The following is a 6,424-nucleotide window of genomic DNA, read 5'->3' as shown; positions in this document are numbered from 1 at the left end:
ATTCTTGTTCTTAGAATATAGATGCTGTATATTTATTCAAGATTTTGATTGTACATTCAAAACATGACAACTGCAGGTACTTTTTTTTATAAATATTAATCATATAAATTGTCTGTTATCATTTATGAAAGTGGTGTTTTATTTTATTTTAAAGCAAACTTTTATTTCATATCTGTCATGTCTGTTGTGATGATAATTTCATATGTAGAAGGTCCTATAACAATTTTATATATTTATATATATTTATATATGTACCAGTATTACATGTAGCTCCCAACATATATTCTTAGATTTTATTGTAATTTTATATAAATTGTTTGGTATATATTTTAATAAAATGTAAGATCTGACTTTATATATTTCTCTTATATTAACATTACAACAAGAATATTATCCATTGGACATCATACCCAGCTAGAAATATAACATTTTAATGTTCATTTAACCAAGAAATCTAGTTAAATTCCTAATATGGCATATCTATTTTAAAACATTTCTTCAATATAAACATGTGTGTGAAGTTTCACATTGATGGGACCAGAAACTATCTGAAACTAGATTTTAACCTATTACATTTCTATGTTCAGTGAACCTTGAAATCTAAGTTAAAACCCTAATTTGGCATATATATAAACACTGATGTGACCAGAAACTTACCTTAAACCTAAACTGTAACCTACTACAATTCCATATTCAGTTAATGATATCTGGGTATTAAAACCCTATTTTTCTTATATATTTTGTACACTTCAATGTACACATCATTCCTGCCAATTTCATTGCACTTTGGCCTAGTCGTTTCAGGAAATAAGACTGTTATAAATTTTCAATGGGAACTATATGCCAACAAAGCCTCCATGTTTTCTATCCAGTGAACAATAAATTGGGATAGTTTGAAGTTTCCCAGTTCCAAATCCTTTCAAATTTTTAAAAATCTTCCTTTGTAAATTGCACAGATAATCTGCAAGCCAGGTGAGCTAAAAATTGGCATGTTAAAATTGTTGTACAAGATCTATTCCTTGACCAAAAAATACCTTTATATTTGATTAAATGAAAAACTATGCTACCATATGCCTTTTGAAATAAGTCTATGATTGGTGATTGGGAAAACCTCTGCAAATAACTCTCTTTAATGTAAACTGGATGGCAAACATGTTGACAATAGAGCTCTGCATGCTGACATTGGTAGAAATAGTTCCCTTGGAAACACAATAGTACATCACATTTTCAATTATTTTTTGTGTTAATCTTTTAGACAAAATTTAACCTAACCCATTGGCAATATGATTAACGAATTCTACAAAAATCTCACGTGGAATTGAAGAAATAATAAATGCAGCCACAACAGGCATCCTTATTTTCTTATTGAACAATTTTAACATTTAACAGAAGCATAGGCCAAACTTTGTTTAGAGCTAGATAAAGGCTCCATGTACCCTCTGCTTTATCTGATTAAAAAGAAAGTATTTTATCAGTGTTTTAGTCCATGGTTGAGTCTTTTCAATTCTATTTCCTCGAAAATTTATGAAAGCAATGGAAAATGATACCTTATTATGTTCTAATTCGTAACCTCAACTGAACATAAAACATTTATCAATATAATACAAAACTCTCACATGGGAGTAGCCACTTGCAAAAGTCAAGTGCATTTTTATTCAGGTAATAAGTACACGTAGTTCATTTTATATCAATGAGAATTATGAAAATTGTCTGTCTCTAACTAGCACTGCAACATCAATATTTTTGACTCCTCTTGGACTATCAATCTGTAAATAAATAATTTTTATAATTATTTATTTGGAAAAAAGCATCTAGAGCACTTGACTGCAATGACTCAAATGACTTTATCTACTATCAAACCACCCGTGCCTGAAATTCTTTTGCATACTTTATATATCCAATCAAACAGACCTTTCTTTTAACTTTGATAAATATAAATATGCTATTTATGACTAAAATTAGCAAAGACCCATCGAAACAACATTTGATACAAAATTTAACAATACTCTTAGATATTTGGATGATATATTGGCTCTTAATAATGACGACTTCAGTATGTATACTAAAGAAATTTATCCTGTTGAACTTACTTTAAATAAAGCTAATACTTATAATGACCACTGCCCTTTCCTCGATCTTGATATCTATATCATTTACAGGAAGCTTAATACAAAAATTTATGATAAAAGAGATGATTTTTCATTTCCTATCGTTAATTACATTTTTTAGATGGTGACGTTCCCTTGTCACCATCTTATGGTGTTTATATATCTCAACTTGTACGATTCGCTCGTGTTTGTAACAACATATTAGATTTTAGCGAGAGAAATTTATGTATTACTGAAAAATTATTACACCAGGGTTTTCGATATCACAAACTAGTCAAAACATTTACTAAATTTTATCATCGGTATAAGGAAATAATTCTTAAATAAAACTCAACAGCAGACATCTTATACGTTCAGGTATTTCACATCCAATCTTTTATGGTAATATTCTTTACAAAGCACAAAAATGTCAGTATTCACCTCAAAAGCTTACAAAACCTTTAAACAGACATATTAAGAAGGGATATAGTTACGATACTGTTGTCAGGTCATTAAAGATGGCATATTTTGGCTTTAATATTGATTCACTTATAGGGTCTTTGCGTCTGAACTAAACACATTTATTTAAAAAACAGTTGTTGGCATGACACGGGTTATGTTCTTCTCATATATTTTATGATAGTATGATACTAAACCCATAACGGGAGGGATTGTGCCTGATATTCATATGATGAAGACATAGTCTTTCAATCAGTTTAATTGAGGTCTGGAGCTGGCATGTCAGTTAACTGCTAGTAAGTAGTCTATTGTTATTTATGTATTATTGTCATTTTATTTATTTTTGTTTGTTTCATCTTCTGACATCTGACTCGAACTTCTCTTGAACTGAATTTTTATGTGCATATTGTTATGCGTTTACTTTTCTACATTGGCTAGAGGTATAGGGGGAGGGTTGAGATCTCATAAACATGTTTAACCCTGCCGCAATTTGGCGCCTGTCCCAAGTCAGGAGCCTCTGGCCTTTGTTAGCCTTGTATGATTTTTAATTTTAGTTTCTTGTGTATAATTCAGAGTTTAGTATGACGTCCATTATCACTGTACTAGTATACATATTTTTTAAGGGGCCAGCTGAAGGACGCCTACGGTTACAGGAGTTTCTCGCTACATTGAAGACACATTGGTGGCCTCCGGCTGTTGTCTGCTCTATGGTCGGGTTGTTGTCGCTTTGACACATTCCCCATTTCCTTTCTCAATTTTATTAAGTGGTATATAAGTATGCTTAAGTGGTATATAAGTATGCTTAAGTGGTGTATAAGTTTGCTTAAGTGGTGTATAAGTATGTTTAACTGGTGTATTAGTATGCTTAACTGATGTATTAGTATTCTTAACTGATATATTAGTATGCTTAACTGGTGTACTAGTATGCTTAACTAGTGTATTAGTATGCTTAACTGGTGTATTAGTATGCTTAACTGGTGTATGCATATGCTTAACTGGTGTATGCATATGCTTAACTGGTGTATAAGAACCAACAGTTGTTTAAATGTTAAAATAGTGAGTATATCTTCCTATATCTACTAACTATGAAGAATATGAATACATCAGGGAAACAAAATCCCAAGACCAAGCATTACCCAAAAAGACATCTTTATTGTATGTACAAAATATTTAACTATAGACAGAAGTAGACTGTACAAATAAAAAGATAAATATTAAAAAGAACATACACTAAAGAAGAGTACAAGCATAACAGAATTATATTAATTTAGACATGCATATACCAATGCTTCTGAAATTACCTGCATGAATAAGGTAAGCTCAATGTAAAGAAAAACCAGCTGTGGGCTTAATGGAGCATGATGATGAAACACAAAATCGTCAATTCCCCCCAGTCAACAATACAAAACAATTTATTTTACTGGAACTGCAATTTTGAACCCTTAGACGAATAATTGCCAATAACCTGGGAATAGTATACCCAATATTAGCTCACGATTTTTGACAGACTGACAGACTTGGCCACAAAAACGTATCACTGATCTTTGAACCATGACAATTAGGTCAAGTTCAGGTAAAACATACCAGACGGACAAGTAAACCTTACAAAATTTTCATTCACTACATATAGATGACCTATTTTTCTTAACACCAAATATAATTGACCTATTCCCTGTACTATCTGCATCTGCATCTGAAAATCAGACAATATCACAAAAACTTATGACATTGACCAACGAATAATGAAAATTAGTTCCAAGTTTAGATATTCAAACAGACAGACATTGGCAATCATACCAAATTTTCTTTTTTATATGTACATCACACAATTATTCCGTTTTCAAAATATGGTTGAACTTCTGCTTAAAGTGTCTGGCATGTGGACTTTATCACGAAAATCATGTGCATATGCATATGACAGACGGAAACTTGATGCATCTGTCACAGTGTACAATGTATGAAGCATCCATTATTTTTCTTCCTTGAAATATATTAAGGAAGCTTTATAGAAATAGTTTTCGCGGCTGCTGACGATGCTAGCTGTTTACTTATGTTGAGCCCAGAAATAGTCTGTGAAAATTAATGTGCAAAATATTCACATATTTAGCGCTTGATTTTCGTGAAATTCGCATTTTGTAAGTAATGATTTTCATGTAACTGCCAGTTTGCGGGCCGTTTTCAAAAAGGTGAAAACTATAGGAACTGGATTATTAATATTTTTGAAGATCTACTCTAAAATATTCAATCACAATGTTTAAAATTCCAAAGGAATATCAAAAGTTTTCACTAATCATCGTTTTACACTAAGTTTTCCCATGTTTCATTTAGACTGCATCGTCTAATGAAACAGAAGTTTCTACAAAAATTGGAACACAAGATACAACATTAGACATATTACTTTGTTAAGAACAATGCTTTTTCCAACAACAAATTCGCCATGAAAATGCTTTTATTTGTCAGACGACATATTTGCAGGTTTGGTATTTCGACAGTCGGTTTTCCAATTGGTGCTAATTGTACATCCCTCCTGGATATAGTTAGATATACTGTTCCCGGCTAGTATCATATCTATTCATCAGAACACATGATAACGACGACAATGCCACATAAATTTATTCTGAGACTACTATTCCATAACACTGGTCAGAGACACAAAATACTATGTTTTTGTTGTACTACGAGATTCCGTTTTAGTTTTACATATAGATATTTGATATTGATTGTATTAGTTAGTTTATAAGAAGATAGGGTATGCTGAGTGCCAATGAGACACCTCCATCCAAGTCATAATTTGTAAAAGTAAACCATTATACGCCAAAGTGCGGTCTTCAACACGGAGCTTAATTTCAAACCGAACATCGGCCACCAAAACAATGACTAGTGTAAAACCATTCAAACGTGAAAACCAACGGTCTAATCAATACTGTAAAGAAATGAGAATCGAGAAACACTGATTTATGAACCACATCAACAAACGACAACCATGCACTGAACATATAGATTCCACAACTGCAACAAGTGTATTACGATATTTCTCCTCTCGAGACAGTTAAATTTTATTATTTAAAGCGCGAGGTTGGCCGAGCTTTTTAAATAATTAAAATAACTGTCGAGAGTGGAGAAATATCTTATGGTTTTTATCCTTCCTTTTCAAAGATTTGAGGAAAGTTGTGTAATTTTTATGTGACGTCATCAGGCATATGACGTCACAATCAGAAAATTCAGGAGAAAACAAAACTTGATTTAACGTCACAATTAAATTTCAACCAATCATTTGCCGAGAACAGATTTTTCACTAATCATTTTTCTCACATCGGTCAGGAAATGTGAAAATAGCACAGAAATTAGAGAAATCAGGTTCCTGACTTAGGACAGGTGCAAACAAGTGCAGCGGGTTAAAACGTTTAAATAGGTACCAACCTTCACCCTAACATGAAACAATAACATTGAAATACACACTTTGAAATGGCTTTACTCAATCAAAAGACATAAAAACAAACAAGCGAATATACACTGAGCGAATAAATCAAGAATCAAGTCAATGTAAATACAAAATCAATAAATAAGGGGTGAGATAATAACAATTTTAGAAATTATTTAAAGTCAACCATATTCTTGAACAACATGCTGCCATATACATGACATAACGATCATGTAAACCTTGAACAAAACCCCACGAAATAATAAAAAGTGTCTTCCCGATTGTCCCACTTTTTGAAATTACAGGTAAAAAAGTAATTAATTTTTGTGAGACAATCGGGAATATGTTTGTGGGACAATTGGGAAGTTCAAATGTGGGACAATTGGGAATTGTTTTGATAGTGATCACTTTGTTTTTATAGTGTGTAGCAGTTAATTACAGGTTATACTAATCAATG

The sequence above is a fragment of the Mytilus galloprovincialis genome, chromosome 13 (assembly GCF_965363235.1).
Source record: "Mytilus galloprovincialis chromosome 13, xbMytGall1.hap1.1, whole genome shotgun sequence".
NCBI lineage: Eukaryota > Metazoa > Mollusca > Bivalvia > Mytilida > Mytilidae > Mytilus > Mytilus galloprovincialis.
The sequence above is the reverse complement of the archived record's forward strand: the minus strand, read 5'-3'. Positions refer to the sequence as shown.